A 23,084-nucleotide genomic window follows, 5' to 3' on the forward strand; every position below is an offset into this window, starting at 1 on the left:
GCCCTTAAGTAAGTAAGGCAGTTAACCCCCAACAACTGCTCCATGGGCATTGATGACAGTCGATAAAGGCAGCCCCCCGCACCTTTCTGATTCAGAGGGGCTAGATACAATTTTGGTTGAATGCATTCAATTGAGCGACTGACTAGGTATCCCCATTCCCTAGTGGAAATCCTAAACATGAGTCATGACTCTTCTCATTGCACTGTTTACATAGGCCAGTGAGATGATTGTTATTCAGTCAACAGTGAAGAGATGCACCCTCCAGTGGCTAACAAGAGTATTTCACTTTAACAATGACCAAGTAACACAGCAGTAAGTTATTAGGAGTATTTTTAATATGAAATTGAATTGTACAATTAAGAAACAAATGGTAACAAGTAAGTTGGTAATTATCAATACATTGCATACACTATACTTGGTTAAATACAAGTGAACTACACTAAATTATATATTTCTGTGGAAATAAAGGCTTACAAAGAGAATACCTGTCTAACTGATGTTGTAAGGCCACTAGACATAATAACAAAACATACAAATAAACAAACATACAACCAACAAATGCAAAAATGTAAATATTCATAATATATTGATGCTGAACTCTGCAACTACCTGATGTTGAAGACTGTTGAAGAGTGCGCTTAAAGAATAGCTACATGGCTCAGGGCTAATATACAGTATACTGTATAGCATGCCCTTCCCTTTCTTTTATATAAGCTTTGATACGAGAAACTTTATCAACATTTCAAGGCAGGCACTTTGAAAGCTTGTATATCAGCTGGTTAAAGCAACAAGAGCAATTACTAAATACAATTTTAAAAGCCAAAGCTAAATGTGAATATACCCAATACATAGAATAGCTCCCTTTACTATATGTACTTTCCTCTGCCTTACTGAGCTGAGCGAGCTGAAATGGTGAGAGCAGTTTGGCAGGAGAGGCCCTCTAGTTGGCCAGGTTTAGTTTCCTCCATATTCCTCTCATCTATCTTGCCCTGTCATATGAGCAGAATGAGGAAGTAGGTCAAAGGAATTGAAAGGTGGGTGGCCATATTGATTTAGTCTCAGAGCCCTCTGAGGGAGACAAGAGATGAGTGATGACGGGAGCCTTGAGTGTCAGGGGACATTTAAATTGGGAGGATCTGCCATCTTTCTGTCAACTATTGACTGACATGGAGTTCCATTTGTTGAATATGCGGAGTCATCATGGCAGCCTCGTGGGAAGTTCGACTTCTAGTCCAATTTCTGTAGTAACTCTGGTTACTATACTAGCCCTTATAGGACTTCTGCGTCTCTTATAGATGCAGCATTAGGGCCCGCATTCCTCCACAGTTTGTATTATGACCATAAGAAGTTAGCGTATGGCTTAGTGAAGTTTAGATAATACCAAAATGAAACAAAAGCCAAGAAAAACAAACAAAGGGTTTACTACTATTGATATAACATTATCGACATACTGCATCAGAGTATTGTCAAACTGTAATGACATTTGGATACCAATAGCATTACAAGGGGTATCATCTGAAAGCACATGCCTTGCATGGTTAGTCATACTGCCTACTCTGCAACCAATGCAGACATTTCAATGAAATACATCATCTTTTCCTCAGAAAGTCTATTAGTACATTTACATTTGAGCAATTTAGCAGATTCTCTTGTCCAGAGCGACTTACAGTATTGAGTCCATACATTTTCATACTGGTCCCCCTTGGGAATCAAACCCACAACCCTGGCGTTGCAAGTGCCATGCTCTACCAACTGAGTTCCACGGGACATTTGTACACTGCTTCATTCACTCTCCAGAACAAGAGAACACAAACACACACGAACGCCTTTGCACACACACGCTGTAAACATAGTCATAGTCATCACAGTCATAAACACAAGTGCACTCACATCGTTTTACATAATGTCTTTATATAAGAATATAGATTCAATTTCTGTATTTACACTCCATACAAAAATGTTTGTGACTTTATTTTTGTGTTCAACATTAGTATTTTGTTTTGTTTTCCCATGAGTGAAAACTTGAATGGTGTCCTATCACCATCCGACTATAATGTAAGTGCACAGGAAACAAACGTTTGGAGAAAAAAAATGAATACGGCTTGCTTCATGAGAATCTCACTTTGGGAGTTGGTCATGACCTTAAAAAGCCATGTAGCGCCAGCCATTATAACGGCAGCCAAATGCACTAGTGAGGATTCATACTTCATTCATATCATTGAAGGCAATTAAACAAACAAGTTGTGACAGAAATTGTTGTTACACGGTAATAAAAACAAAGGCACGGCATCGGCAAAACAAAAGACAATGCAAAAACACAAAGAAAACCAGTTCAATTTGAAGTTGCGCTTTTTGTTCCATTGCTGACAGAAGTGACAAGGGGTAATTAAAGGAGTCCTTGTATTTACTGCAAACACTGATATGGGGAGATGGGATGATGTGTTTGACCACACATGATGAGCGGATGGCTTGTCTTCACAACACCCTCACTGAGACATCTCTTAAGGCAGAGGGTTGTCTATGAAAGCGTACAGATGGAAGGATGAATAGATTCATGGAAGGATGAATAGATTCACGGAAGGATGAATAGATTCATGGAAGGATGAATAGATTCATGGATGGCTTCCTCCTCTCTCTGTCCGCCACTTGTACCTCGTAAGGCAATGTGACGCATGTTTAGAAGTTGCAATAGTTGATTTGGTTGTGCTCTGTAAAGCACATGGATCCATTTACAAGGGGTGGTAAAGAGAATATTCCATTGCTGTCTATGACAGGGAGGCTTGGAATCTGTTGGGGAAAAAGTATGACAAAAGATAGAATCAGATGCCTGGCTTGTTTCATAAAGTTTCATATCATAAAGTACAAATGATTCATATCAAGAAATGACTTCATAACTATTTAGTGCCCTGAGTTTTCCTATTTGCGTGAAAACCAGTTCATTTGGTAAGGAAAAAAATCACTGCTTCATCCATAACAGTAGCAGCAGAGGACGAGAGGGCATGCTTAGTTACCTGTGTCTGTCCGACTCCGCTGCATCCAGCCAGGTACTGCTGCATGGCCAGTAGGCCCTCAGGGGTGGTTATGTTGGCCACCAGCGGGCGAGACGGGGGGGCTGGTGCTGGCACTATCCTGGATGACGGCTGACGTGCCCACCACCGGATCACTGGGGCCCCACTGAAAGTAGCAAGAGCCCTGTGGAGGACTCTGGTCCTGGGGGTCCACAATCCTACTCTGGCATACAGACAACGTGGGGGCCAGCCTGGTGCCATCCATGTGGCTGTTTCCATTAGGTAAGGGGGGTGAGATGTTCTCAAACATGCAGCTACTGGATGGAGCAGGCTGGCCATTGGCCGATCCCCCATGCTGTGTTTGGTGGTACAGTCTGTTGGGGTTCTGTGGCCAAAGGCCTGTGAGGGACTCTTTGCGTCTCTGTGTCTTGACTGTGACAGTCAGGGATGAATGTGTGTCCATTTGCCATTATTCCATTCTGTATTGTGCTGGTTGGGGGTGGCAGCTGCTGCTGGTTCTGGGGCCACTGCTGAACTCTCTGGATTTTGAGTGACTGAAATGGTGCACTGTTTCCCTGAAGGCAAGCAGTCGGAAGGGGATTAGATAGATTGAGATTGCTAGATTCAATCTGGGGTGAAACAAAGGTATTACTGGGAATCATGGATGCCCAGCCATCCACCAGACTAGGTGCTACATGGTTGGACTGCGGAACAGAGATCTGTTGTGGTCCGTTTGGTGCCATTGTAGCTGGCAAGCCATTATGAGTGAAAAACTGTGGAGGTGGCTGGTTAGAGTGGACCTTGCCAGTGATACCCTGAGGGCTTCCCATGTGGTTGTTTGGTGCCTGAGCACAGGATCCAGCCATGTTGGTGCAAAACGTAACAGCCCCGTTCTGGCCTGAGCTGTGTGGGATACTGAGCTCGGGGAGCTCCAGAGAGGGGGCGAAGATGTCATTGAGCTGTAGCTGCTGCAGGGTGGGGATGTTCAGGTCCATCTGAGGGATCTGGGGGCCAAAGTGGGAGAGCCTCTGGGTGCTGTTGAACACCTGGTGTGGTCCTGCCTGGTTCTGTCCTGCCAAACCATCTGGTCCATTGCCTGTTACCTGACCATTTAGACTGTTCACTGGGGAGCCATTATGGATAAAGCTGCGGCTGTCAAGCAACCCGGGCTTGCACTGTCCTACACCTGTAGGGCTGACCATTCCTGTGAATGGTCCATCCTGGTTGTTGTTGTTAAACACCTCTGTGAACAGGTTTAGGTTAGGGTTGTTGTTGACCATAATGGAGCAGTTGGGCTGGTTACCGCTCCCCTCGCTGCTCTCCTTGAACAAGGCTTCCTCCACGTAAGAGAAGATGTCATTGGTCATGATGTCATCCAGCTCCGGGGAGGTATCCCCACCCCCAGTCCCGTTGGATCCCTGGCTCAGCCTGAGGAGGGCACTCTCCCACTCCATCAGCTCGGCCGTGTCCACGTCCAGCCCCTGCAGCGCCTCACACAGGTCCCCATCTCGTGCCATCTTCTCCAGGGCGTCTATCATGGCCACCACCGCCCCCTTCTGCTTCACCTCACTGGGGCAGTCACCATCATCATCCCCGTCGGGCCCCTGGGGCTCCATGCTACTCTGCCAGGAGTTACAGGCCACATTGGTGAGCGCTCGGCTGTCCATGAATGCCTGGTCTATGGGTAGCTGAGGCTCCTGGGGCTGGGTGTAGACGGACTCATCTTGCTTCAGTAAGGAGCCCAGCAGAGACTGGGGGTCCAGAGACTCCACCTTGCGGATTTTTGGGGAGTTGGTTTGGAACTCAGTGGCATCCAGAGTGGGGCCGGTCTCGTACAGCAGGGCCTCCCCGGTGGTGAAGCTGAAGGGCAGCTGCATCTTCCTCTGGTGTAAATGCTCCTCTCCCTCGGAATTACTGTATCATATGTATGAATGACTGAATGAATGAATATGCAATCATATATTTTTGAGAAACAATAAAAAATTATGATACAGGCATATTACAGATAACTCACAGCAAAGCTCTCTGGCGTGCGATGATGAAGTCAGGTCTTCCTCCTTTGTAGACGAGCCTGGCATTGGCCTGGACCCAGACCCAGCACCCAGTCTTCTGAAGCAGTCTGAACGTGGTCAGACCACTCTCTCCTGTCTTAATCACTGAGAGAAGAAGATTCATAGCATTAGATAAATCTGCAAAAAAATATTGATCAAACGAATAAAGAGTTATTGTAAAGGATGAAGAAAACCTACTTCTGACATGGTTGTCTGCGCAGTACATCATATCAGCTGCATGGATGAACTGATAACCAGAGCCTCTCATACACAACTCTATCTCTGAGTAGCCCAGGACAACCTTCCCCCTGTAGAGAGATGACAAGACAGGGCACACCATATGAGCATTAGTGGAAAGTACAGCACATAACACATGTTCACCTGTGAAGTCATCCCTCAAACATGTTGAATTTAGAAGTGAAATTGTGACAATAATTTTTAAAAAGTCATACATTTGATCAAGGCACAGGTTAAATACTATCATACATCTTTCCTAAATGTAGGCCAAAGCTTCCAACTTTTTGGGACCCAGTGAGAACTAGTTTCAGGCCTTTAGAGTCACCTGGCATCAACACCCATGGGGGTGAAGTCGAGCTTGTGTTTGGTCTGGAAGAAGATTGTCTTAGTTCTGATCTCCAAAATGGACGGGTTTTGGACAGGGGTGGCGATGGTGAACAGGCCCAGGTTGGGCTGGCTGCGTGTCCCGTCATCCCCCAGCATGCTCTGGGCATGGAGGAACTTGAGACGCCCCTGGAAGTTCAGAGCCTGAATATGAGGAGAACAAAGTATGTTAGACTCAGAAACTTGCCTGGTGACTTTATAAAAAGTTTAGCCAAAATTTGTCAAGATCCACCACTCACTGTACACTGTCATATTGATCAACTGTGCTGGTATGTGTTATTGTTAGGGTTGCAAAGGGAGGGTATATTACTGGAAACTTTCAAAGCTTACCAGTAAACTACCAGAATTCTGGTAACTTTCAAGGATTTTATGTAATCCATCACAAGACATCTAGTGGCCCTTTTGGGAACTTCAGAATGTCACTAGTTTCTGTAATTATGAATGGCCCTCTCTATCTGGCCAAATCACATGTGAAATATATAAAATAATTCAATAAGATTATTTACACACACAAAATAGAATAACAAAGCTGTTAAACATTATTCTAAATATAAACCATCAATTTATAGTGAATAACATTGGTGTTTTTAATATGAGGCTTTCAGCATGATATATCCTTCATCTTTTTTTTTACAGACTTATTTATTTATTTTACTACAGTACCAGTTTGGGCACACATACTCATTCCAGGGTTTTTCTTTATGTTTACTATTATTCTACATTGTGGAATGTTAAATGTGAGATTCTTCAAAGTAGCCACCCTTTGCCTTAACGACAGCTTTGCACACTCTTGGCATTCTATCAACCAGCTTCATGAGGTAGTCACGTGGAATGCATTTCAATCAACAGGTGTGCCTTGTTAAAAGTCAATTTGTGGAATTTCTTTCCTTCTTAATGTGTTTGAATCAATCAGTGTTGTGACAAGGTAGGGGTGGAATACAGAACATAGCCCTATTTGGTAAAAGACCAAGTCCATTTTATGGCAAGAACAGCTCAAATAAGAAACAGTCCATCATTACTTTAAGACATGAAGGTCAGTCAATCCGGAACATTTTAAAAACTTTGAAAGTTTACACGCATCAGTCGTCCTGGTCCCTTTGCAGAAAAACAGCCTCAAAGCATGATGTTTCCACCCCCATGCTTCACAGTAGATATGGTGTTCTTTGGATGCAACTCAGCATTCTTTGTCCTCCAAACACGACGAGTTGAGTTTTTACCAAAAAGTTATATTTTGGTTTCATCTGACCATATGACATTCTCCCAATCTTCTTCTGGATCATCCAAATGCTCTCTAGCAAACATCAAACGGGCCTGGACATGTACTGGCTTAAGCAGGGGGACACGTCTGGCACTGCAGGATTTGAGTCCCTGGCGGCATAGTGTGTTACTGATGATAGGCTTTGTTACTTTGGTCCCAGCTCTCTGCAGGTCATTCACTAGGTCCCCCCGTGTGGTTCTGGGATTTTTGCTCACCGTTCTTGTGATCATTTTGACCCCACAGGGTGCGATCTTGCGTGGAGCCCCAGAACAAGGGAGATTATCAGTGGTCTTGTATGTCTTTCATTTCCTAATAATTGCTCCCACAGTTGATTTCTTCAAACCAAGCTGCTTACCTATTGCAGATTCAGTCTTCCCAGCCTGGTGCAGGTCTACAATTTTGTTTCTGGTGTCCTTTGACAGCTCTTTGGTCTTGGCCATAGTGGAGTTTGGAGTGTGACTGTTTGAGGTTGTGGACAGGTGATAACAAGTTCAAACAGGTGCAATTAATACAGGTAACGAGTGGAGGAAGAGGGAGCTTCTTAAAGAAGAAGTTATAGGTCTGTGAGAGCCAGAAATCTTGCTTGTTTGTAGGTGACCAAATACTTATTTTCCACCATAATTTTCTAATGAATTTATAAAAAATCCTACAATGTAATTTTCTGGATTTTTTTTCTCATTTTGTCTGTCAAATGTTGAAGTATACCTATGATGAAAATTACAGGCCTCTCTCATCTTTTTAAGTGGGAGAACTTGCACAATTGGTGGCTGACTAAATACTTTTTTGCCCCACTGTATACTTTTCATTAATTAGACTATATTCTCTTAAACCATATGGTCTTTCTACTAGAAACCCATGGATAATATGGACACAGATATAAAATAAATTATACTATATATGAAGAAAATATATATTTGACCTTTATTTAACTAGGCAAAACAGTTAACAACAAATTCTTATTTACAATGACAACCTAGGAACAGTGGGTCTTGTTCAGGGGCAGAATGACAGATTTTTACTCTGTCAGCTCGGGGATTCGATCTTGCAACATTTCGGTTACTAGTCCAACGCTCTAACCACGAGGTTACCTGCCGCCCCAAAGTTATTCAAAGTTATTCAAGTATAAATGACCAAAGTTACAATAGATTGCCATAGTGGTTCTGTTATTTACCAAAATGACTGAAGATTCTACTAACTTTGGTAAATGATCGGTAGCTTTGCAACCCTAGTTCTTAGGACACAATAAAGTGTATGAAGTACTTTCTGGTGACAGTACAAAGTGGATGTTTTCTCTACAGCCCTGTATATGAGAGACTCACCAGGAAGCCAGAGGAGTTGTCCAGGAGGCAGCGGAAGCGACACACAAAGTTCCTCTCCAGGAAGGAGGAGTTCTCTGGGGGGAGCTGCTCAGGGTTATAGTTCACAATGTTCCTGGTGATGTCACTGCTGCTTGCCATGCCTGAACATAAAAAACAGGGTGAAAGATCGTATAATGAGAGCTTATCATCAAAAACATGGGGCAAAACATAACTTGAAATATACACACCTAGCTTGAACAGCCATTGACATCAATCGATGACTTACACAAAAATTCACAGAAAAAAAACGACCCAAACATGCCACAAACCATTCCCTCCAGATCACTCACCGTCTCCTCCCTGCTCTGGGTCAAAGGGCTTGGGGTTGAGGGCAAAGTGAAGCTGTCGTCTGAACGTGGCTCTGTCGTCTGTGTGGATCAGCTCAAACACACTCTGGTGAACCACGTCTGACTACAGACAGACAAAGAGAGAGGGCAAACTCAACGATTGTACTCTATCAAAGTTAAAAGACAATTCCACCCCAAAAACTATATTTTGGTATTTGTTTCATTAGTCCATTGTTGATTTAGTCCCAAATTGTTTTGCATGTCAGCAATCAAGTTTTCAATTTATATACCGATTGTATAAAACATTAGGAACACCTGCTGTTTCCTCGACATAGACTGATCAGGTGAATCGAGGTGAAAGCTATGATCCCTTGTTGATGTCACCTGTTATACCCAATTCAATCAGTGTAGCTGAAGAGGAGGAGACAGGATAAAGAAGGATTTTTAAGCTTTAAAACAATTGAGAAATGGATTGTGTACGTGTGCCATTCAGATGGGGAATGGGCAAGATGAAATACTCAAGTGCCTTAAAACAGGATATGGTAGTAGGTGCCAGGCGCACCAGTGTGAGTGTGTCAAGAACTGTCACGCTGCTGGGTTTTTCATGCTTAACAGTTTCCTGTGTGTATCAAGAATGATCCACCACCCCAAGGACATCCAGGCAACTTGACACAACTGTAGGAAGCATTGGAGTCAACATGGGCCAGTATCCCTGTGGAACGCTTTGGACACCTTGTACAGAAGGTTTGAGGCTGTTCTGAGGGCTAAAGAGGGTGCAACTCAATATTAGGAAGGTGTTCCTAATGTTTTGTACACTCAGTGTAAAACTTTCAAAATACAGAAATACAGCCGGTATGACGCTTCATTACGACTTTATTTATGTATTTCGAAGGTTATATATCTTGAAAACTTGATTGCTGACAGGCAAAACATTTTGTGACTATGTCAACAATGGGACTAATGAAACAAATACCAAAATATCCTTTTTTTATGGTTTTCCTTTAGGTGTAGTTTATGACTATGGCTGTAGCCTCGATTATTATGGTAGACACATAATAATAATGGTGTCTACAAGCCATATCAGGGTTACTTAATGACATGTGTACTTCACAAGTAGCCTGGCCTCCGCTGGAATGGACAACTAATAGGAGCCTTTAGAAGGACCTAAAATAGGAAATGCAACTGTGCTGCCCACCACTGAGAAACTATAACGGCAATGTAATGGAGCTCAGCTTATGTCTGTTATTAAGCAAACAAACCCTGAAGCCACAAGACTAAAGTGGGTCCTGGACACTGTTTGTTTCTGGTTTCCTCGGATTCACTTAGAATTTAGAATTCTGGCGCTCTCTTCAGAACAAGAGGAACCATGCGGTTTGTGGTCAAAGACATAGTGGACTCTTCAAACCAACAGAGTAACATCACATTGTCAGATGGCACTGATATACAGGTAACTGTCAAAATAAAGGAAACACCAACATAAAGTGGCTTAATAGGGCGTTGGGCCTCCACGAGCCGAGAGAACGGGTTTAATCGGCCTTGGCATAGATTCTTCAAGTGTCTGGATCTCTATTGGATGTACGCAACACCTTTCTTCCACAAGAAATTCCCTCATTTGTTTTATTTATGGTGGTAGAAAACGTGGTCTCAGGTGCCGCTCCAGAATCTCCCATAATTGTTCAAATTGGTTGAGATCTGCTGATCGAGACACACACACACACACACACACACACACACACACACACACACACACACACACACACACACACACACACACACACACACACACACACACACACACACACACACACACACACACACACACACACACACACACACACACACACACACACACACACACACACACACACACACACACACACATCCTTTAAGCTCCCTATGCTCCTTTGAAACCCCTTTTTCAAACTCACTGAGATCTCTTCTTCTTACCACGGTAGCCAAAATAATGTGCAACTGGGCATTTTTATACGTGACCCTAAACACGATGGTGTGTTTTAATTGTTTAATTAACTCACCTGTGTGGAAGCATCTGCTTTCAATATACTTTGTATCTCTCAATAGTCAAGTACTTCCTTGATTTTGGCAGTGACCTGTATTTTGAATGAATTTCTACTGAAAACCAATGCGAAAGGCTTCGTCCGAACTGTAACTCTAAGTATAATGCAACTACTATAAAGACTTCTCATTTGTGGCAGAAGTAAGCTCTGTGTGTGTTTGTTGTGCTAAACTCCCAACGGATTGTATTAAGACTGGCATCCCTCTCAGTGGGGCATCATAGTTACCTGTCAACACTGAATAGACTACTAATAGATAACTGTCAAGCTAGTAGGATTATTCAAGCAAGCTATTTTCATCGCACAACAGAATGCAGTCATAGCTGTCATAACTGCAGTCCGTAAGGAAGCATCATCTGTGATCTCTTTTGCTTTGAAAGACATCCTTGTCCTGTCTCTACTGTATGTACCTTATACTCAGTTGCAAGTTACTATAACATAGGCCATAGGGTTCACCACATACGTTTGAAAATGTACGCCTCAGTACTGAGTTGTAAGTCTGTAATCTTACTATATGTTTGCGGCAGCAATGACAAAAGGATCAAAGCATTACCCCAGCTATACGTCACTTTCTTGTGGGCTTCGCGGAACTGTATAGACGCAGTAGCAGTAATGACAGAAGGCATGGCTAACACAAAGCACATGTGCTACAATAGATCATATAGCTCAGTATGGGAGTAGAAGTTGACCAGCACCTCCACAACAATGGGATTTCTCTTCGTCTGCGGAAAAGAATGTCATGATCATGGTTATATAAGGAATTCTCAAACGATCATTTACAGGAAAAAAAGGCAAAGCGCAACTGCAAATTTGCTACAAGACGCTTCCTTCAACACCTGCCTATTTGGATTAGTTAACAGGTCGTTGAGTTGCACATTCGCTTTCCTTGATGATAAATGGAAATCTGGATTGTTACCAAGTTATGCAGTGGGCCGTAGCTCTCCAGCAAAGATGGTGCACTGCCTTGCTTACATTGATTAACAACAAATGTTGCCTTTGGTTCTCTGTCTCTTAGAAGATTCATTCTCAAAGGGATTCAACTAGCCTGAGCAGAAACTCAACAAAAGCCCACTTCATCCCCCTAATTCCTAGATTTCATCTGTTTCCTTCATTCAAATGTCTTGCCTTCGTATTTCAATATTCATCTGCACGACACCCGGTCATTATTTTTTACAAAGGCAGAACGTGGTGAGGTTATGCAGTGATGAGGAGCACGGTTTACATATGTGATGTTGCAGTTGTGTTATGCTACAGATGTTGGAGGTGTTACCTGATGGAAGCCCAGGTAGTCTTGGATAGTAGGAGAGGCATAGAACACATGTCCTTCAGCTGTGACCACCAGCACAAAGCCATTCAGAGCCTGCAAGAATAAAATACAGTGTTAAAACAGTAACACACTCACTTATATACACACTCTCACACATACACAAACATGGCGCATGCACGCACGCATACACAAACCAACAGGCACACAAGCACGCACGCACATACATGCTGATCGTCCTCTCACTTTCACTGTAGTCGAGCCTCATCCACAAACACATCAATTAGAGTGCTTCATTGAAGAGGACATTTTGTTTATCTGGCGGTATTATAATCTGGCAACTTGTTTACTTGCTATCTGCCTCTGATGCTCTGCCTTCACAGATCCCTCAGCATTGACTGATGATCATAACAGCCTCCGTCGTGAGAGAAGAAACCCAAACATGCCATTCATCGCCAGGTGCGAAAGTGTACCTGACATGTGAGCGTGAGTAAACAGTGTGCTATAGAACTAGAGAGTGTTCACTTTGTTGAGTGTAGTAAACCATGTGCTATAGAACTAGAGTGTTCACTGTGTTGAGTGTAGTAAACCGTGTGCTATAGAACTAGAGTGTTCACTGTGTTGAGTGTAGTAAACCGTGTGCTATAGAACTAGAGTGTTCACTGTGTTGAGTGTAGTAAACCGTGTGCTATAGAACTAGAGTGTTCACTTTGTTGAGTGTAGTAAACCGTGTGCTATAGAACTAGAGAGTGTTCACTTTGTTGAGTGTAGTAAACCGTGTGCTATAGAACTAGAGTGTTCACTGTGTTGAGTGTAGTAAACCGTGTGCTAAAGAACTAGAGAGTGTTCACTTTGTTGAGTGTAGTAAACCGTGTGCTATAGAACTAGAGTGTTCACTGTGTTGAGTGTAGTAAACCGTGTGCTATAGAACTAGAGTGTTCACTGTGTTGAGTGTAGTAAACCGTGTGCTATAGAACTAGAGTGTTCACTGTGTTGAGTGTAGTAAACCGTGTGCTATAGAACTAGAGTGTTCACTGTGTTGAGTGTAGTAAACCGTGTGCTATAGAACTAGAGTGTTCACTGTGTTGAGTGTAGTAAACCGTGTGCTAAAGAACTAGTGTTCACTGTGTTGAGTGTAGTAAACCATGTGCTATAGAACTAGAGTGTTCACTTTGTTGAGTGTAGTAAACCGTGTGCTATAGAACTAGAGAGTGTTCACTTTGTTGAGTGTAGTAAACCGTGTGCTATAGAACTAGAGTGTTCACTGTGTTGAGTGTAGTAAACCGTGTGCTATAGAACTAGAGAGTGTTCACTGTGTTGAGTGTAGTAAACCGTGTGCTATAGAACTAGAGTGTTCACTGTGTTGAGTGTAGTAAACCGTGTGCTACAGAACTAGAGTGTTCACTGTGTTGAGTGTAGTAAACCGTGTGCTATAGAACTAGAGAGTGTTCACTGTGTTGAGTGTAGTAAACCGTGTGCTATAGAACTAGAGAGTGTTCACTGTGCCGAGTGTAGTAAACCATGTGCTATAGAACTAGTGTTCACTGTGTTGAGTGTAGTAAACTGTGTGCTATAGAACTAGTGTTCACTGTGTTGAGTGTAGTAAACCGTGTGCTATAGAACTAGTGTTCACTGTGTTGAATGTAGTAAACCGTGTGCTATAGAACTAGTGTTCACTGTGTTGAGTGTAGTAAACCGTGTGCTATAGAACTAGAGAGTGTTCACTGTGTTGAGTGTAGTAAACCGTGTGCTATAGAACTAGAGTGTTCACTGTGTTGAGTGTAGTAAACCGTGTGCTATAGAACTAGAGTGTTCACTTTGTTGAGTGTAGTAAACCGTGTGCTATAGAACTAGAGTGTTCACTGTGTTGAGTGTAGTAAACCGTGTGCTATAGAACTAGTGTTCACTGTGTTGAGTGTAGTAAACCGTGTGCTATAGAACTAGTGTTCACTGTGTTGAGTGTAGTAAACCGTGTGCTATAGAACTAGAGAGTGTTCACTGTGTTGAGTGTAGTAAACCGTGTGCTATAGAACTAGAGTGTTCACTGTGTTGAGTGTAGTAAACCGTGTGCTAAAGAACTAGTGTTCACTGTGTTGAGTGTAGTAAACCATGTGCTATAGAACTAGAGTGTTCACTGTGTTGAGTGTAGTAAACCGTGTGCTATAGAACTAGAGTGTTCACTGTGTTGAGTGTAGTAAACCGTGTGCTATAGAACTAGAGTGTTCACGATGTTGAGTGTAGTAAACCGTGTGCTAAAGAACTAGTGTTCACTGTGTTGAGTGTAGTAAACCATGTGCTATAGAACTAGAGTGTTCACTTTGTTGAGTGTAGTAAACCGTGTGCTATAGAACTAGAGAGTGTTCACTTTGTTGAGTGTAGTAAACCGTGTGCTATAGAACTAGAGTGTTCACTGTGTTGAGTGTAGTAAACCGTGTGCTATAGAACTAGAGAGTGTTCACTGTGTTGAGTGTAGTAAACCGTGTGCTATAGAACTAGAGTGTTCACTGTGTTGAGTGTAGTAAACCGTGTGCTACAGAACTAGAGTGTTCACTGTGTTGAGTGTAGTAAACCGTGTGCTATAGAACTAGAGAGTGTTCACTGTGTTGAGTGTAGTAAACCGTGTGCTATAGAACTAGAGAGTGTTCACTGTGCCGAGTGTAGTAAACCATGTGCTATAGAACTAGTGTTCACTGTGTTGAGTGTAGTAAACTGTGTGCTATAGAACTAGTGTTCACTGTGTTGAGTGTAGTAAACCGTGTGCTATAGAACTAGTGTTCACTGTGTTGAATGTAGTAAACCGTGTGCTATAGAACTAGTGTTCACTGTGTTGAGTGTAGTAAACCGTGTGCTATAGAACTAGAGAGTGTTCACTGTGTTGAGTGTAGTAAACCGTGTGCTATAGAACTAGAGTGTTCACTGTGTTGAGTGTAGTAAACCGTGTGCTATAGAACTAGAGAGTGTTCACTGTGTTGAGTGTAGTAAACCGTGTGCTATAGAACTAGAGAGTGTTCACTGTGTTGAGTGTAGTAAACCGTGTGCTATAGAACTAGTGTTCACTGTGTTGAGTGTAGTAAACCGTGACCAGGCCATGGCATAAAGCACCAGGACAACATATTTCACCTATCAGAACTTCGTGCTAAATGGGTGGTCTTGGATTATAACTCAATCCACCTGGATTAACAAACAAATAAACAATGTCTGGCTCTTTAACTACGCGTCCGTCCACCCAAACCGCCCGCCCGCCCGCCCGCCCGCCTGCCTGCGTTGGTTCTGTGAAGTCAGTGGTCTGTACTGTATTGTACCTGGAGTAGTAGGTCCCCCTTGGAGAAGGTTGTGGCTTCCATCCCATTAATGTTCAGCCCATTCCCACTGGGAAACAGGGCATTGCTTTTCTTCATGGTCGCTGCAGACAGAGAGGGGAGGAGAGGGATAGGGGGAGAGGGGGGCGGTAGAGGGGGGTAGAAACAAGCTCACATCAGCACGCTATCCTGAAAGCAATACGCACGGGAGTCTGGGGAGTCTGGGGTTTCTGGGGAGTCTGGGGTTCACTTTTTCTTCGTTTTTGTTCCCTCAGCCAAGTTCTCATATGTTGGGCTCATATGTTGGCGCTCAGTAAAACATACCAACTCCCTTTCTCACCACTCCTCCTTCACATCCCTGCCCATCTCTCTCTTCCACATTTTTCCACTCTGTCTGCCACTCATTCTCTCCTCCCTCCCTCCCTCCCTCCCTCCCTCCCTCCCTCCCTCCCTCCCTCCCTCCCTCCCTCCCTCCCTCCCTCCCTCCCTCCCTCCCTCCCTCCCTCCCTCCCTCCCTCCCTCCCTCCCTCCCTCCCACTAATGTATCCTCAATTCCCCCTTTCCGCTTTCTCTTTATCTCCCTCTTACTGCCCCAACTCCTTCTCTCCACTCCTCTCACCTGCTCTACTGGCTTCCTTCCCACTTTCACACCTTCTTCACTCATCTGCCAATCCCTCTCTTTAAGGTCACTCTCTCTTCTGGCTTTATCTGTCCTTTACGGACTGTCCTCCTCACCTCTCCTCTGTCATTACCCATTTATCCACCACACCCCCTATCTCTCCCCTGTCCTCTTCCTCTCTTTCTTTTTTGGACAGAAACACAGAGTTTGTCTCTAAGACACAATGCTTGTGTGATTCTACCGGACACAATAATCAGTTTCGATAATTTCTTTTCTCTCCCTGCAGGGTATTCCTTCTTCTCATCCCGGTCCCTGTACCACAGCCAAACAGAGTGGGATTAGGTGATGCTGAGTGAAAACAACTGGCTTGTGTAAGATTCCGTCATGAGAGATGGTGCTGCTCTCGGTCAATGGGTTTGAAGCCCGGCCATCGCCCAAATGAAAATCCTGGTGCTGCGAGGAAATTCCATCAATCACGATCAGGACTGAACCTCAAATGTTTCTATTTTCCTCTGAACGACATATAGTTGGACGCAAGTTCGCACACATGTGTTGAAGTACCAGCAACATGGGCTATCCATGTTTAGTCTGTAACTCCTTGTAAAAAAAAATATCCAGACTTTTTGTTGTTGTTGAACAAGTCAACCTGCCATGTTTTCACTGGAGTGAAAAACAGATGGGCACCAGGTTTAAGGAGGATGCCTTTCCTTGCAATATGAATTATGCATATTTCATAATAGGGCTTTATGAACCGTGTAACATTGCTGCAAGCCAAAAAAAGCTAATGGTTTTTTATTGCAGCTTGCTTGTGGACATTATAGGCATACCATCCCATTTCAAAGACAAGGCCAACCTGATGGGTTCAATACTCCATATCATATCAGATCAAACCACAACTCCCTGAAATCAAAGAATTTGAACAAAACCAATTCCACGAAAATCCTTTTTCATGATATATATGGGACTGTGCTTACCAACCAACGGCTCATATTTCTGGTGCTTCACAGTTATGTGGACCTGCTTCAGGGAAACAACTGCTACGATACGCAATTAAAATGAACAAGGACATCCAGTAATACATATAGAGAAGGTATTCCTAAGATTGCCAAACAGATATGGCTTTCATAACTTTCACAACTGTCCCATTTTAATGGCAACTAAATGTTTACATAGAAGCGAGCAGTTGTAATGATTATAGTCGTGAATACTCTCTCTCTCTCTGTGGAAGGGTTCTTCTTTAGACAACATGAGTGACAACCAGTCCAACCATGCATTCAACCAGTCCAACCATGCATTCAACCAGTCCAACCATGCATTCAACCAGTCCAACCATGCATTCAACCAGTCCAACCATGCATTCAACCAGTCCAACCATGCATTCAACCAGTCCAACCATAATTCAACCAGTCCAACCATGCATTCAACCAGTCCAACCATGCATTCAACCAGTCCAACCATGCATTCAACCAGTCCAACCATGCATTCAACCAGTCCAACCATGCATTCAACCAGTCCAACCATGCATTCAACCAGTCCAACCATGCATTCAACCAGTCCAACCATGCATTCAACCAGTCCAACCATGCATTCCTCTGAGAGATGATTAAAGAAACAAATCAGTCATAAAAAACAAAGACGTTTCCAAACAGGACAAATAATAACACATTATATACAATATTTTGCAAAGGGTTAAATATGTGTAAAAACTATAGTATGCAGATTTGTTTATGTGAGAATGAGAATGGTATGATACGTGTGGATGTGTGTGACTGACCGTGTGTAGTAAATCACTTTTAGGCTCCTGGATTACGATTCCCTGGGAACACTTTCAGAAGAAAGAGTACTATAAACAGCCCAAATGATACCATTTGTTTTGTTTTAAAAATACTTTAAGGATTTCTTAACATGATCAGTGTTCTGGCTGCGGAGTGGCATTTCATCCACAGTGGAAAAGCCTGATAAGAAAAGCTTTCCACTGTAGTGAAATGTTGGAAGTGCTTCTAACAATAGGAAAATCAAAAGCTACTCCACCTGTGGATTTTGGGAGGTATCGTATAATCCAAGTCAAATATGTGACAAATAAAATGTTAATGTCTTTTTTATTACGTAGAACATAAACTTTTACAGACAAATGTCTCAGATCACTTAAAAAAAAAAAACCTGTCTAAGACCTTCTATGCTGTCTCTACAACGCTTTCAAGTTGCCAATCATTGTTCACACTAGTATTTGAGGAGTCTCACATACTCTAGCAGTCTGTATCTGTGGGTACACGTCAACAAACATTCTAGGGTCTTGTCCGTACTATACAGAGTGCACCCCTCTTAAATCTGTGATCACCCTTCATTTAAGCAACGGACCAACGAGGTTGATTGACCGGGGATGTTGTGAAGTGGGAGTGACAAGACGCCACTGGTCTGTACCTGAAACACTGTGTGACATTCCCAAGAGAGCTACAAAGCCTGTTAAGACAACCACTTCCAGTCAGGGGATTACAAAAAGTGACTTTTGGCACGGCCTCAGTTATAAAAGGAAGGCTGAGATCCCACTGCTTATGTTGTTAATGGCACATACAACGCCCGGGGCGAGAAACGGCAGGGAGTCTGTAACTTTGTTATTACTGCACAGCATTTCAAGGGAGCGAAAGAGTGAGAGACAGTGTGTGCCAAGCTCGTCTACTGGCATTCAGCTTGTCTGTTTGTTTTGGCTGTGCCGGGCCTGTGCCCCCTTTGCCAATGTGAGTGAAGTGCCACATCAGCAAGTTGAAAAGCTCCCAGAAAGTTGGTAGACCACTGAAACTTGACTCATTGTTCACGGCCTCATTTATCTTAACATCCACCCCCTACCCCCACTAGGGGGCTCCACTTGGTAACATATACACATGCTAACTAAATTGACCCATCTCGTTATCTTTCCTTATTTTTCCTAAAAACATGCCCAATCTACATGACACACACACACACACACACACACACACACACACACACACACACACACACACACACACACACACACACACACACACACACACACACACACACACACACACACACACACACACACACACACACACACACACACACAGCTCAGTCCACCTGAGCCCACCCAATCTATGTGAGTTTAAAGAGTAAATCCCCACAGCTGAATGGAGCTTTTGTTTCCCCCTGGTGTCTGAGTGGCATGCATCATCAGTTGATGAGCAGGTTCTGACCTGCAAAACAGCTTCAGAGCGAGAGAGAGATGGGGAGAGAGAGGGAGAGTAGAGAGAGCGAGAAAGAGTGATGTCTGTTGTAGTAATGTACAGTGTGTTCATGTACTGTACAGTCTGAGTGAATGAGCATAGGAGTTACCATAGGACAAGAGCACGTGCCGGTTTACTACACTGACGGTTTCCTTATGGGGGAAGCATATTAAACCTTGTTTGTTTTTCTTTGAGGTGGTTTTTCCAGCATTAGGCCTGCAGTGTTCTTCTGTAATCATTAGATTTACTGATGTCTTTGGAATTGTTCTATACTCTCTTAGTTGAATCAATAGATAACAAAACCAGTTTAATCTGGTTTAATGGTACAAAAAAAACGACAAAGTGCATGGGACTGTCTGGGACATACAGTTCAATTATGTTAATTATTTGTGGCTGCAGGACTGACAGCCAGGGATGCTCCTCAACCAGAGGATGTCTGTACATCCCCTTCCCACTGACCCTCCTGACCCCACTGTGTCTGGTTCACTGGGGAGCTAGCCTTGCCCGATTGGGTCTGCTGGGTCGTGGGACCCCCTCAGCCCTCTCCGTCTCAGCCTCAGGAACTCCACTGACCTCCCCAGTCTGGCAGCCAAGTGGTGGGCCAGGACTCAGGTGCAGCACAGGAGAGCAGTAACCGTACAGTACTGCACAATGCACCGCCACACATAACAGTGCAATAAACGCTAGCAGTTAACAATGGAAAGAATAAGAAGAAAGAACACAATGCACTGGGAAAGAAAACCAGACTCAAAACACACAGGGGCCACTTACTCACGCAAACAGCGAGGAGGGCAAAAAAAAAATATATGGGATGTGTTGGATCGTCCAGATTCTGGCTTGGATTGGCCTGCCTTTGGAGAGATTGCTTGTCTATGTGTGAGAGAGGCGGCAGGGCTACACAGTAGGTAGAGGCAGTGTGTTTGTCATTAGGTCTGATATTTAGTCTGTTTTCATTTGTTTGGTCGTTTGATGCACAGCTTGTTCAGAGACTTGAGCCTGAGCAGCGTTCATTATGAGTGTGTACTTGTTAATGTCTGTTTCTAGATGGACATGACTTTATGTGAGCATGTTAGCATTCACTTATGTGTGTGTTGTACTGTATGTGTTTATGTTTGTGTGCTGTGTGCGCACTCTCCAAGAGGCAGGCAGGGGGGTGTGTGCTCAGGGGGCCCCTCTCACCGCTAACAGCGTTGCGTGACTAGAGTGGACGGATGGGCTGGGGAGAGGCCACATCCTGGGATTTTCCTGCGGCAGCTGCTCAGATAAGGGAAACGCTCTTGTCGGTATTGCTTACAAAAGCCCTAGGGGCCCATGCGGGAGGAGGGAGGATGTGTGTGTGTGTGTGTGTGTGTGTGTGTGTGTGTGTGTGTGTGTGTGTGTGTGTGTGTGTGTGTGTGTGTGTGTGTGTGTGTGTGTGTGTGTGTGTGTGTGTGTGTGTGTGTGTGTGTGTGTGTGTGTGTGTGTGTGTGTGTGTGTGTGTGTGTGTGTGTGTGTGTGTGTGTGTGTGTAGGCTGCCAGATCAGTCCTGCAGCTTTCAATGAGAAAACCTGTCTTTTGGCACAGACCCAAGGTTTAACACAATCAAAACCCGACACTGCCAGATAGTCGGCTGGACTGTTTTTGCAAGCGTCATTTTGTGTGGTCTCACACGAACACTGCAAAGACGTCTGGCAGTCATCCAGATCCTCACAACCCCTACAATGTTTTCTCTGTGCTTTTTATTTTTCAGTTCAGCAAAGTCATGACAACTACATGTAAAAGACGACACACTGTTACTCTTGTCCTTCACACAGTCAGCTACCTATGCAAATACCTTCCCATAATACCTGCATTGTCTTTTAGGAAAACAGATTAGCATTGAAATAAAAGACACATTTGCATCAATGTGCTAATAAAAGCCACAGCTTTTTCAAAGGGCCCTGAATGGACCTACATACAACCTATGGGCCACCACCCATATGAAAGCCCACATAATTTGTTGATTCTTCTAAAAGTCGAGTGTAGTGAAAAGCCTATTTAGAGTCCATGTCATCACAGCATGTGTTGACCTAGCATCCACCTTCATCCACGGGCCCCTGCCATTGGTTGAGTCCTGTTATCATACTCTATCATGTATAAATCCAGGTGATTCACGTTAAATAACAGTAAGTGCATACATGATTAAGTTAATGGTTTGGCAGCAGCTAATGGTTTGGCACACAACCCTACTGTAGAATAGAAAACAAATCAATCTCCCTTACTGCCCTCCAAGTGTTACTAAACTTGCAGCAGATGTTTGATAACGATATCTGATATCTTCATCCACCCAATGCTGTTTAGCTAGACTGAAGAGGAGGACATTTTGACCCTTTTAAACCGTGGCTGATTGTCCATGAAAGTGTTTTTCAGTATGCCTGGCTATGAAACCCAACACCGCTCTGACAGGGCATTAACCACCAGCCCACTGTGGCCTCCTCTGTCTGTTACAACCACCATTATAGGATTCTATAACAGTGAACATGAGCTTCACTCCAGGCAAGATTTCCTTGTCATTCAGTGTAAGGGGAACTGGTATAGCCCTTCAAGAATGTGATATCTTCTCAACGGATTATAATTAGCTGAAATAAAAAAATTCAAAAAGAGGGGGAGTTAATGCAGCTGGTTCAGCTATTTAGGAGAGATCTGTCTGCAGTATATTATGTACAGTACATGGAAGACGTGACTTGATGGCCCACTATAACTTATCATGTGCAATGTTGTGCTTAGTAAGAATACACTGCATGCATACTTAAATCTGGACACTGACTTGCCTAGTTAAGAAAGGGTTAAATAAAAAAATGTAATACAAAATCTGGACACTGAGACAAGACAGTAGATTTATGAAAGAAAGAAAGAGAGGCTGAGTTTCTGCTAGCCAGAAAGAGAGGCTGAGTACGAGCTCTAAAAAAGTGAAAGGCTGAAAGGAATGCAGTTGACGGGACTGGGACTGACAGAGAGTTTATAAAAGGCAGATTGCGCAAGAAAGAGAATTAACGAGTATAAATGAAAGTGCACGATGTTGTCGTAGAGAGAGAGGGGCTGCGAGAAGCGCAGTGCCAGAAAGAGAGGGGGAGAAATGAAAGCATGCCAGCTATGCATAGGGGAATATTATCTTGATTTGAAAACATTTAGTTCCAGCAGATCCAGTACACAGATCTCTGTTCTCACGCAGATGTGCAGGAAGTGGCAAGCAGGGACACCATGCACCCCAAAAATCTGAGCGGGAACAACGTACAGCTGGTAGGTGGTCCGGAGGGGGGCTTTGAGAATTTTGCATCTTTTGAACACCTGAAACGGCCTTTTCCTGCAATCTAGAGCCATAATCATTATGCTTAATTCTATCTAAATAAATATGTATATTTTTCAGTATATCTATATATACTGTACCTCTTGAGTTGTCTGTATCCTCCTGATTGGTGGTTTTGTTTTTTAAAGAAACAAAATATGCTTCTCTGCATTCTGCTAAATTCTGATTAAAGATTGAAAGGAATGCAAGTCTTAATTCAGTACATTTAGTTATTGCTGGCTTTTATAAAGTCTACCAACCTTGCCAGCAGGCATGCCAGCTAAAATAGTTACACAAGCTAGCTACTTTAACTTGATTGAAAGCCTGAAAAGGCTTCTTGTTAGCTAGTTATGAGGTTGGGATATTGTGAACCTATCTGGGCTAAAGACAACTTCATACAATTGCTAAGTTTCCAGTAGTATTACAGGGAAAAAACTAAATCCATTTCTATTTTCTGATTTTTTTTTTTTTAACAGGACAAATCTGAGGGGGCACATGCCGCTATGGGCATGAAGCCTGTGGGGGTGGGGATAATGACACAGCGAGAGCCAATGGGGTGAGCTAGCTGCCCTATAGGGCCAACCCTCTGTCACTCACTTGATTAATGTTCCTGTTACTTCCATGACTGGAGGGAAAGGCAACATCGTCTGCCTTTTGCTGTCATAGTACAGTGCCACAAGCTGTTCCCTCCCTTACCGCCGGTA

At 43.5% G+C, this 23,084-nt stretch overlaps 1 pseudogene across 1 annotated transcript in view; it reads right to left on the bottom strand.

Moving 5' to 3' along the window:
• Positions 1–313: 313 nt before the first annotated feature.
• Positions 314–23,084, bottom strand: part of LOC124043921 — a 48,826-nt pseudogene continuing 26,055 nt past the window's right edge. The window contains exons 3-11 of the transcript XR_006840406.1: positions 15,222–15,322; positions 11,926–12,015; positions 8,587–8,707; positions 8,258–8,397; positions 5,622–5,824; positions 5,258–5,367; positions 5,023–5,164; positions 3,012–4,922; positions 314–2,787 (exon numbers count right to left, since the gene is read on the bottom strand). The product of XR_006840406.1 is annotated as an aryl hydrocarbon receptor-like (transcript). The remainder of the gene's footprint in view (positions 2,788–3,011; positions 4,923–5,022; positions 5,165–5,257; positions 5,368–5,621; positions 5,825–8,257; positions 8,398–8,586; positions 8,708–11,925; positions 12,016–15,221; positions 15,323–23,084) is intronic.

Source organism: Oncorhynchus gorbuscha, linkage group LG09, assembly GCF_021184085.1.
Source record: "Oncorhynchus gorbuscha isolate QuinsamMale2020 ecotype Even-year linkage group LG09, OgorEven_v1.0, whole genome shotgun sequence".
Taxonomy (NCBI): Eukaryota; Metazoa; Chordata; class Actinopteri; order Salmoniformes; family Salmonidae; genus Oncorhynchus; species Oncorhynchus gorbuscha.